We start from the raw sequence: 11,848 nt of genomic DNA, 5'->3' as shown, positions 1-11,848 counted from the left end.
TACATGCATATTAGGGAGAGCTTTCAATCGCTACATCAGGTTATTCTTCTTCTTCCACAACTTCACCTTTTCACTTCAAAATCACGTACATCTTCAATTGAATATATGGCTTTATCTCGAATGCTCTTTAACTGTTTGTTAAAATGTTTCTTCCAACTGTTTGTGTAGATTTGAATATTCTAGTGTGTTTTCTGTTTTTGGGACACAGGGCACTGTAAATATACGTGAGTTCACTTTCTAAATGTATAGAATGTTGAGAGTCACACATGGCAGGAGATAGTAATATCATAATATGGTCTTAATAGTTTAGAGCAATGTAAGACTTTCAAAATTAAAACAACTCAAAATAGATTCTAATTCCGTAGTTGACCTAATGTTAACAATACTATTTATTTTTCAATAGTGAAGTGTTTCTAAATTTGATTCAGAATTGATCAGATAAAGAAAATCAATGAAAACAAGAATTATTGAATAACCATAAGAAACTTCAATTAATGTTTCTCCTTCCGTTGGAGAGGAGTCAAATAGCTAGAGGTACAGGAAGACTTGGAAAAACTATAAGAGAAGATATTAAGAAAGATCTTGAGATTAACAATTTGGATAAAAGCATTGTCCTGGATAGAACATTATGGCCAAAGTTGATCCATTTGGTTGTTGTCGTTGTTAGAAAAGTGTTGCTCCCTCTAGCTCAATTATAGGTACTGAGAATTTGTCCCGTTTGAATGAAGCAGCTGATTCAGCTATAGTTGGTTTTCTCAATACTATTAATGTCGCTGTTCCTCCAATCCATCAACAGATGTAATTCTTTGAAATTATCTCTGATCTCCCTCAACTTAGCCAGCCAATCATTCCACTTCTAACAAAACCTCTGTCCTTACTAGTTCAAACATGAAAAATCCTGCTAAACCCCACAAATTTTACAACTGCATATTGACTGGTTTTGAGTCCAACCCCAGTACCACACAATACTTGGGGATTTCTTGAACTGTTGAGTTTAATTGTCGGACCAGCTTGTCATCTAAGAATTTATGAAATGCTCTTATTGTCAACCAAAACCCTCGCCTTTTCCTTCCATTGTTACTCCTCCACAAATATCAAGAACCCAAGATCCATCTAGCACTATATACAATGAAAGATATACAAACTTGTACTCCAGCTATGTGCCTTCATGTGCTCTGGTGAGTCACTTACCTCCTTTCTCTCATCACATCCAAAAGACTAAAACAAAGGCCATGTTCCCTTTTACCTTACAACTCAGCTCCCGATAGTGTTCTTGCTCCCCCAATTCTACCATTGCACATTACTTGAGCTGCCTCTATCTGAGTTACTTCCTACACTTCTTTTCTGACCTTGAACCTGGTTGTTTCCTTCATATCTAGCTATCCTAGAAGGATGAACCCGTGACATTACTCCTATCTTTCCTGGTAAGCCGTATTTCTTTGATTAGAGTTTGATTCCCTTCTTGAAATAATCTGCACCATTTACATCATCATTGCTGCTAACACTTCTTTCCTAAGTAGTTTCGTGTCTTCTCTGATTTTCTTCTTTCAAGCCACTAAGGATAATTCCCTGGTTGTAGTAGGGCTTCCACCTGTTGAAATGTCACACATAGTCACAACAAGATGTTTGTATGTTTCCATTGTATTCAATGAATTCAGCTTTTTACCTTAAGAAAAGACGAGAACCAATGGCATGATAAACTTTGAGGTTATTGCAGTTAATATATGAGTTTCCTTCCTTTAGCAAAATTAAAAGGAAAGGTTTGAAAAGGAAACTTCTTGGCTTTGATAGAAGCTCTGATTTTAGTGTATATAACAATAACATGAAAAATACGGTAACCGCAATGGTTAAAGCCTAGACATTACCCATGTTTGAGGAATTTCATTGTTTTTTTATTCAGTCTTGATCAAAATACATAATGAGATCCTATTGGATGTTGATCTTAGAAATAAATCTTGTCTTCCACTTGTATAGTGATGACATATGTTTAAAATAAGAAGTATGTACTTCATTTTTTCCCCTAAAACAATTGTCCCAACTAACTTATTTACAAACTAAAACTTTTCATATGAGGGCATTTGGTCTAGTGGTATGATTCTCGCTTTGGGTGCGAGAGGTCCCGAGTTCGATTCTCGGAATGCCCCTTTTTCTTTTCTATTGTTTTGAAGCTCTGGAAGGTTATGATTGTTAACTGTTTAACTCAATATGACTAAGCAACATATTTACTTTTATATTTGTTAAAGATATGGAAACTGACAAGCTTGACTTGTTTTCTGGTGTATTGATTAAATAACAATTAGGCAAGATATGGAAACTGACAAGCTTGACTTGTTTTCTGGTGTATTGATTAAATAACAATTAGGCTTCAGGGACTGCATGTGAATGCCTTGAGATGAATACTGTGTAATACATGAATAATGTATTAGTCGAAACTTATGTCCTAACAGAATGACAAATATTTTCGTTTAATAATAATGTAAAAAAGTTGCATTGTTGTTTGAAATGAAGTATTGGAGGTAAAAAGCCAACAAAAAAAATACTCAGTGTAGTACTGTAGCAGGATTGAGGTACACGAGGATGATGCACTTCATAGGCGACGCCAACGTCCGGCTAGCTAGGGCAGTTGCCCGGGCTCTCAAATTTTTATGGGTACTTACTAAATAGTTCAATTTCATCCAAAAAAATTATTAGTTCACTCTGTTTTTGAAACGTTGGTACTTAATTTCTCATATTTGAATCATATGCAGGTTTTGGTAGTAATTGGAAATTATACCTCGACCATTGTTGCTTGTTTTTCTACTTCTCATGATTGTAATCACTTTGCAGTTTGAGTGGAAACAACAACTTGTGGTTGATGTTGATTCAACTTCAAGCTTATCTATAAAGAAGAACAAATTTCAAAGGGGTATAAACAGTAAAGGAAAAAAGTTTTAACTTTTTTTCTAATGCTCTTTTGTTTCCTTTACTCCATAATTTGTTATTTATCCTTGTAGGTTTGATTAGCTGTTTTAGAAAAGGTTTTAAATATCACTCGTGATCGTCAAAATTTTGGTAATTTCAGTCGGTAGAGAAGTTGTGACACTGAATTAACCATGTTCTTCGCTTTAGATGTTGAATTGTCGTGAGTTATCTTCTTCCTTTTCTTTCATTTTTAAGCTCGATTTTTTGATGCGGAACTGTTGTTGTGTCGGTGTTGTTATTCGTTGTAGGTTGTGGTTTATGAATCGGTGAAGAATTGTTGTTGAATTTATCGATTCGCGCTATGCACACCAAGTGTTCGGTGAAATGTCTGAACCATGTTTTATTGTTTTTCTGTCTTGAAATATCTTGGTTGCAGGTCCGAGATGTTGTTATCGGGTTGCGATTGATTACTGTCGCACCTCTTTTTTAAGGTTGTGGAACTCTTATCATTTATATTCCTGTTTAGATAAATTTATGATCTTAATAATGATTTAAGGGAGATAAATTGATGAATCATGTGGAACTCCTATCAATTATATTTCTATTTTGATAAATTGATTAATCAGGGAAAGAAAAGCAGTTGTTGACTAGAAAGAAGATTCAGATGATAAGGCAAATGAATTCTCAACAATGGATACAGAGGATAGTGTTACATGTGTTTTACACGAACTCCTGCAAAAAGAGGTTATGGCCTTGAGGAAATTTGTTAATGAGAAAGATCAAAGCCTAAAAGATAAAGATGATGCTATTGAGGTTAACATTTTGTTTATTAATACTTTTGGATATTAATCCTTGACAAATTAATCTTAGCTAATTATCTGAGGCAAAGAAGATATGCAGGGAAGTAGCTAACATGGAAAAGGAGGTAGTGCAGAAACAACAGGAGAGCAGAGCAAAGTGGTTTAACAATATAAAGGGCCCTGTAAACAGTGCTCAGAATCAGCTAATTTTTTGAAGGTAATTAGGGCCTCCTTACCTTTCTACTTTTCTGATTTTTCGTGGGATGACTAAAGAAACCTCTCATATGTACAGAAGTGTTACATGCGACATGCATCACACAATAACATCAAGATTATTATAGTGGATCTTTGTATATTTGGTTGTGTTATTCGAACATTCACCGCAAAAAAAAATCAGAAAGGACATTTGCTTGTCTCTTTTATTTTATTTAATGACTATTGCATTCTTTAAATTTTTGCCTAGGCTATATAAGTTTTCTGGCTTCGCCACTGATGCACTTGATTAGTCAAACTAGCATTAGAGATGAGATAGGATTAGGAATAATAGCATTAAAGAGAGAGTTTGGGTAGCAAACTAGCACATATTGTAGATAACAGGTTAAACATCGATTTAAGTGGATTGAACACTTGTAGAGGAAATCTATAAACTCTATAGAAAGGAGAATATATCATATGCTTGGTGGCACAATTGCTATAGAAAGGAGAAATGCCATGAAAAATCACCAACAAAACTATTAAGAACTGCATAAAGGACCATATTTTGGCTATATATATATGATTTATGTTATAAGCTATACCATTATGATGACTTTTGTTTCATATAGTCAACTTCACCTTATAAAAGTTGATTGTCGTATAATATTGTGACAATTTTAGATGGATTAGCCATTTTTTCTTAATTTCCACAGTGAACTTGTGTATAATAATAATGGAAATGTAAAAGTGGCAATACAATTAAAATGTGTATGCTACCAATGTAATGAGGACATGTGGTAAAAATAAGTGGTCTAAATTCAATTTTTGTCTAAACTCATTGCCTGAACTGACTAATTTAGCCATTTACTAACAAAACTTTTCATATAAGGGCATTTGGTCTAGTGGTATGATTCTCGCTTAGGGTGCGAGAGGTCCCGAGTTCAATTCTCGGAATGCCCCTTTTATGAAGATTAGGAGTTTTAACTTTTCTATATTTTAGTTAAATACCAAAAAACTGTGTTTTATTTATTGTTGCTGATCTTGAAGCTGACAAGGTTGACAAATTAATTGATTAGGTGAATCAATAAGCATCAGGTTTTTAAGCTCTGGAAGCTGTCATGTTTGACTTATATATAATACTGGCAGGTAACACAAATTTTTATTCAAATTCTTATGAATAAACCCAATTGTTAATTCAAATCCTTATCAAAAGTATATCTCAGCATAATTTACAAGACTCAGATGTAAACCAGCATATCAATGACCTTGATATCAGTCTACAATGCATCATTCAAATAGATTCATAGGACAAAAGTCGAGAGCTTCAGTTCTTTGCTTTAGAATGTTTTAAACCAATTAATAACTGAGTCAATGCTGGTTGAGTTTTTATATGACATCATGAAACAAGAAACTTCTCTCTCATTGATGGATTTCAGTTCACTGCACATGTGAAACAAAACAACATCAGTGGATGCACATTCTGAAGAAATAAAAAGGATTTTTTTTTTAAATCAAATGATTATACAACACTTTCACCTTTTCGGTTAGGTATTGCTTAGATAATCTTAATGAAATTTAATAAAACAGGAAGAAAAAAAAGAATCAGGTTTAAAATTTGTAACGTCTTGGTTGGAAATCAAAGGATGCAATTGATTCCCTCTATGATGCAGATTTGACATGCTATTTGATGATGTGTCTGTTAGGATATAGAATAATGGTTAATTAAAGTAGTTAGGTTAGGGCAGTTAAGAGTTATTGTAGAAGTTAGTTAGTTGTTTAGTTTGTTGAGATTTTTATGCGATTATTTTTAGAAATAGAAGAATACATTGTAGAGTTGATCATTATTGAATATTAAAACCATTTGTAAATACAGTAGCAACTCCATTGTGATGGCAAAACCCCCTTGAGGAGAGAGTATTCTCTTTTGTGAAGGGGAAGCCCTTGACGAGAGATCCTATCCTACTATATCCTAATTCCTAATAGGCTAATACAAGTGTTTTCTTTGGAGTTCAATTATTAAGTTCCTAACAGCTGGTCCGACCTTCCGTTCGAGCAGTGCCAGTGTTGTTCGAGATGGAGGCATCACAAAGGGTGAACTTGCCAACTTTTGCAGGGAAAGATCCCATTGGGGGCTTGCAAGGGCTAAAAAGATTTTTGAGGTGCAAGAAACTCATGAACTTGATCAATTTCGCTGGGCTTTTATGAGCATGGAGGGAGAAGCCATGTGTAGGTATAGTTCTTGGTGTCAAGAGGACCTAAATTTAATCTTGGTGTCATTTTCCTCAAATCTGGTTTGAAATTCAGAGCAAGCTATAATAACCGTGTTGTGAAGCAAGAAATGCAAAAGGAGAGAAAAAACTGCATAGGTGAAGTGGAGTAATTGGTGAAGATACTAGAGAAGAAACAAGAAATGGGTAATGATGTAGAGCGACCACAGTAACTCAAAGCTCAATAACACGCACCAGTAAAGAAGTTGTCAAGATTGTGGGATGTATATCTTCTTGCAAGAAAGTCGTTGGAGTTGATGGATGAAGATCCTGTCGCGAGAGTCCCAATTTAACCAAAGTCGGGGAATCAAACATAAGAAACAGGGAGCAGAAAGAACTGGTCACGCAGAAATCTCCGTTGAAGCCTTGCTCTTCCACCACTGCCAAAGCTGAAATACTGATAAACTTGCGGCAAAATCAGAATCATCGACTTGCAGTCAGCTTACACTATTAGCGTTCATGTGTGAAGATTAACCTCTGTTGAAGGTGGGATTGCAAAGTTGCCAACAGAAGCCGTTTATGGTTGTTTTGTATGTGGCTGCGCAGAGACAATGGTAACTATTGAAGCTGATTTGGCAAGTGGTGTGACTTCTAAACTTGCCTCTGTCACACAAACTTGGGGCGGAAACACAAAATGAGGGGCACATGATTGTGTGACAATTCAAACAGTTGCGATTTTGGACAGCAAGACGTCACCAACAACAAAACTCAAGTGTACCCATGCATGGGTCAGGGGCTACATTGAAGTTCTGAGCAAGGATGGATCTTTTGAACATGCGGAAAGAGCAGAAGAATGAGTTTGCAACACAACACAAGTTCATTTTGGGAGTCAACATTTGGGCCTACTGAGCCAGGCCTACATTACAGCGGAATCACCCAAACACAACACTATAATAGTGGCTTTATTCCTCTTCAAGGTGGGTTGTTCAGTCACTCCAAAAACTTAACAAGTTAACCAAGTTACAAGAAGCCTGCACGTCAAATGAGAATGGGTATGTATGTTTTCAACAGTGGGACTCGGGTTGATATTGTTACATTGAAATGGGACTCGGGTTGATATTGTTATATTGAAAGAGGGTGTTAGCTCTTATTCCTTACTACATTGGTGGGATACAGGTGATAATAATCTAAATGGAAGCATGCTGCAAGAGAGGGGCAGTACTTCAAGTTTAATGAATATATTGAAGGAAAACTGGAAGCCAATGCATGTTACCAAGTATTACACATTCAAAAAGAATATGATAGATGTCAACCATCAGGAAAAAGTTGTTTCGAGGAGGGGTATATTGTTAGGGTATAGAATAGTAGTTAATTAGAGCAGTTAAGATTTGTTATTGAAGTTAGTTAGTTGAAGTTGTTATATGACTATTTGTATAAATAGGAGAATATTCTCTTTTGTGAAGGGAGAACTCTTATTCTCTCGTATTCTATTTTAGTTCTTAATAAAAGTGTTATTTTTTTGGAATCAAATTTTGGGTTCCTAACGGCGTCACTCTTTTATCCATTTTACTTATGGAAAATAACATGGCAGAATGCATAAAAATTGAGTATGCCACAAGATTGTTCATTTTCCCCTCTTTTATTCTTGAGTTCCAAAGAGTATGCTACATCAGCAGAGAGAGGGAAAGAGGCCAAGCCAGTTTGAATAGTTCTCACAGTCAATGAGTATAGCACCTTGAAGCAAGATTGCTCATGGGGCCTTAGTTAAATTGAAGGATCCTTCATAAATCAAAATAGGAAATACACATAAATTGTAAATAGGACCAAGTAACAAGCTAAAGCATTATTTTCCTATGTTTTTGTGGCAATAATTTTATTGCTGATCCGATTTCAAGTTTCTCACTCCTATAACTCATTTCTTTAAACACTACAGCAGAAAATATTGTGACAAAATAAGATTATTAAAGGCAGGGCTTTGACATATGCTAAATTTCTCAGACAGTGATGCAATGAGTGTGTGCTGCAGAGGGTTTAAATGGCATACACAGTAGCTGCAATACCACGGTAGTATCTCTCTCACACGCCACAAAATATTGGTTCTGTTGCTTTTTTCATATTAAATCCTCCAACTTCATCGAGTAAATGTTGAAAGAAATAAATCAACCACAAGCTATTTTGCACCAATACTTCAAATTGAAGACTTGTATGGTGTCCAACACAACACTGACACGTGCGGTTACATTTAACAACTTCTATTTTCTCAAATTGCTACTAGTGTTGGCATGTCAGTATCAACACCATGCATGTGCCGGTGTTTCATAGAACACAAGTTCGTGGAATTATCAGTGACTAATGAAAGACAGCATACTGTAGGAGTCTTGTCTTCAGTAATTCCACAACTCTTTGGCAGAATAAAAAACACTCAAGTCAGCAATGTTAGAAAATAGGGCTATGTTTGAAAGTTAATAGATCACTGAGAAACCCAATACTCTAACTAACTTTCAAACTTCAGTTAGTTAGTTCATTGATCTAAGGGGTTACTGGGTTATTTACAAGGGAAAATATATGGTAATGAGGGTGTACAATTAGCTCCTGTGAGCTTAAGTTTAATGATTGCTTCTCAGATAGCGGAGAAACTAATTGAGGGATTTCAACTAACCTTTGAAGGTTATTTGAAACTATCAATATGACCAAAGAGATAAAATGGAAAATTAATAATTTAGAAGATCCATGCACACACTGAAATAACATTTGCAAGTGTTGTTTTGCTACCACTGAGTTTATTATATGTTGGTTTTTTTTGTCCAACACTTTATGTTATACAGCACTGCAATTTTTTCACACTATTATAAATGAAATTATTTATCTTTGGAAATGAAGAATGTGTCATGTTAGGACATTACTCTGGCTACTAATTTATTATTCAAGTATCACAATGCATTCACATGCAGCCCCTGAAGCCTACTTACTATTTAAACAACACAGCAGCATATAAGTCAAGCTTGTCAGCTCCCATCTATAACAGCAATAAAACTGATGTTTATTTGTATTGAATGAAACAATTAATTATCGTTTCTAGAGATTAAAAAAAGGGGGCATTCCGAGAATCGAACTCGGGACCTCTTGCACCCAAAGCAAGAATCATACCACTAGACCAAATGCCCTTATATTAAAAGATTAACATTGTAAATAACTTAGTTGGCACAATTGTTTTAGGGGGAAAATTGAAGTACATAGCTCTTATTTTCCCCATATGACATCACTAAACAAGTAGATGATAAGATTTATTTCTGATATCCCATATCCAATAGGATCTCATTATGTATTCAGATCAAGATTGAAGAAAAAAAATACTCAAATCAGAATCTTATCAACATCTACTGTGAGATATACTCAATAGGCAAATCAAACAATGCATCAAAAACCACTTAGATAAAGCAAAGCAAGCTCAAAAATGCTAAGATTAATAATGCACTTTGATTTCTATCTATGCTCCCATTTCCTTGGCCAGGGGTAATGTCTAGGACTTAACCATTGTGCTCACATTTTTTTTTCTGTATTTTTCTTGTTACTGTTATACTAACTGAAATTGGGGCTTCTGTCAAAGCCAAGAAGTTGTCTTTTTGAACCTATCTCCTAATTTTGATACGGGAAAGAACCTCAGCTGTTAGCTGCAATAACCTCAAAGTTTTTTATGCCACTAGATCACTACTTTCCTTACAGTAAAAAACATGGTTTTAAATTGCGGTCCGCAACCGCATCGGACCGCAATTGCGGTGTGATTTTAAAATCTCGCCTCCGGATATATTAGGAACCCCATCGAACAATTTTAATCATGTATTTTTAAGTATTTTCATCAAAAATCAATATACTAGAATTTTAAAACTCAATTTACTTCTTATATAATGAAAAACATAACATTAAGTGTTTTTCAATATAATATTTCAAACACTTCCTTTTAAAAAATCACGCCGCAACGGCCGCAATGCGCATCGCAACAAGCGCAATGACCTCAATCGCAACATCCGCAACCGCATCCGCAACCGCAATTTAAAACCATGGTAAAAAACTGAACTCATAGAAGACAATAGAAACTTACAAACATTTTGCTGTAATCATGTGTTATATTTCAACAGTTTCTAATCTATTTTGAGCAGTTTTATTTTGGAAGTACATTGCTCTCAACTTGTAAAAGGTCAGAGACTACTATCTAATGTGTGACACTCAACATTCTATACATTTAGAAAGTGAATTCATATGTATTTACGGTTCCCTACACCAAAAATTGTAACTGTACAACGCCACTTCCTAGATGTAACCACAAAATGGACCAGAGTTTTCAAGTCTATAAAAACAGTTGGAAGAAACATTTCAACAAACAGTTAAAGGGCATTAAAGGAAAAGGCATATATTCAACAAAATGTCAAATTGTTTGAATAAAACGTGTTACTAGATTCAAATGGGTTTTTAATGGTGAGCAAAATTTAAATGTAGAATTGAATATTGAGGTTTAAAAAGACATAGAAATTAACGGCAATAGAAGATGAAAACCTGATATTAAAAATGAAACTTATGCTATGCATGTTGACAAGAGACACTGTATGACTGTAAGCTCGTGTTTTGTTTTTTGGACTGTGTTGGTAAAGCAAAATATGTTGTTAATTTCTCATTATCTTCAAATGAAACCAAAAGAGACATAGATACTATGCTGCTTTTGGGAAAGATCAAAAAATTACTCTCGACCAATGAGACTCAAACCATCACCATCTTAATTATAAGAGTGAAAATGAAGACTCATATTCTGAATTTTTTTTGAATATCCACTTTTATTAAAAAAATTTCAAAAATAACCTACTTTTCAAAAAAAATTCCCAAAATGTCTTTTTTTTTTTTAAAAAATCACACGTTGTCGCCGGGGGGTGGCGACAACGTTTTAGCCCAATTTTTTATTTACTATTTTTTCTCCATAATTTTTTTATATTATTTTTTCAACTATTTTTTCAACATAATTTTTTTTATATAATTTTTTTGTTAATTTACTTTCTATTATTTTTTTTAATTATTTTTTTCCATTTCATTGAAAAAATAAATTACAAATATCATTGCACCTAAATACTATGTTGTGGAGCTAGATTCATGATTGGGACATTTGTTCCTATTATGTCCTACCTCACGACATATACTACACTTCCTCTGCATTTTTTTAGTGGCGTCCATCTCGGTTCTAATACGCCTGCTGTTTGGTCGACCGCTTTTATTCCGACGCATTAAATCGTTATGCCAAACTGTTTCCCCCTCGTACACAGGCCAATATGCCTCCATTGCTACCACCAGAAAGTAATTGTCGTATACGTTGAGCAACGTTGATACCTTGTAAATTTCTGATACCAAAGATAATGCATCAAAGTGAGTATGTGAACATGCTGCAAGGACATGGGAGCAAGGCATGCGATATGCTTGAAATTGGCCACAGTCGCACCAACGAGCTAGGATATTGACGCGATACTCTTGTCGTGGAAGCCCCTGGTTGTGGTCAATTGTTTCTTTTACACTGAAGGTGTGGCCATGACGGTCGAACTCGGTCACTCGATGAGTGTTACCCTTGGCAGATTCTTGTTGTATATATTTCATGCAGACATCGTTGTATACCTGTTTTGTTTGTAACACTGAATTCCACCGCTTACCTCTTGTGGCGAACAAAGTTGCCATCCGAAAATACGTAGCACTAACCAAGGCAGTTACAGG

General features: G+C 34.9%; 1 long non-coding RNA gene and 3 other non-coding genes across 5 annotated transcripts; 3 read left to right on the top strand and 1 right to left on the bottom strand.

Moving 5' to 3' along the window:
• LOC131630595 (uncharacterized) lies at positions 1 to 8,759 on the top strand. Of its 2 annotated transcripts, XR_009292375.1 has the most exons (4): positions 1 to 2,649; positions 2,748 to 3,918; positions 4,973 to 5,042; positions 5,953 to 8,759. It is a non-coding gene; the product is annotated as an uncharacterized LOC131630595 (long non-coding RNA). The 2 variants fall into 2 exon arrangements; XR_009292376.1 differs by having other exon boundaries at positions 2,748 to 3,714; positions 3,802 to 8,759.
• TRNAP-UGG (transfer RNA proline (anticodon UGG)) lies at positions 2,073 to 2,144 on the top strand. Its single transcript has one exon. It is a non-coding gene; the product is annotated as a tRNA-Pro (tRNA).
• TRNAP-AGG (transfer RNA proline (anticodon AGG)) lies at positions 4,785 to 4,856 on the top strand. The gene has a single exon. It is a non-coding gene; the product is annotated as a tRNA-Pro (tRNA).
• A 436-nt stretch (positions 8,760 to 9,195) lies between the features above and the next one.
• Positions 9,196 to 9,267, bottom strand: TRNAP-UGG (transfer RNA proline (anticodon UGG)). Its single transcript has one exon. It is a non-coding gene; the product is annotated as a tRNA-Pro (tRNA).
• Between the last annotated feature and the right edge of the window lie 2,581 nt (positions 9,268 to 11,848).

This window comes from Vicia villosa, unplaced genomic scaffold (genome assembly GCF_029867415.1).
Source record: "Vicia villosa cultivar HV-30 ecotype Madison, WI unplaced genomic scaffold, Vvil1.0 ctg.000711F_1_1_1, whole genome shotgun sequence".
Classification (NCBI taxonomy): Eukaryota; Viridiplantae; Streptophyta; class Magnoliopsida; order Fabales; family Fabaceae; genus Vicia; species Vicia villosa.
The sequence above is the reverse complement of the archived record's forward strand: the minus strand, read 5'-3'. Positions and strand labels throughout refer to the sequence as shown.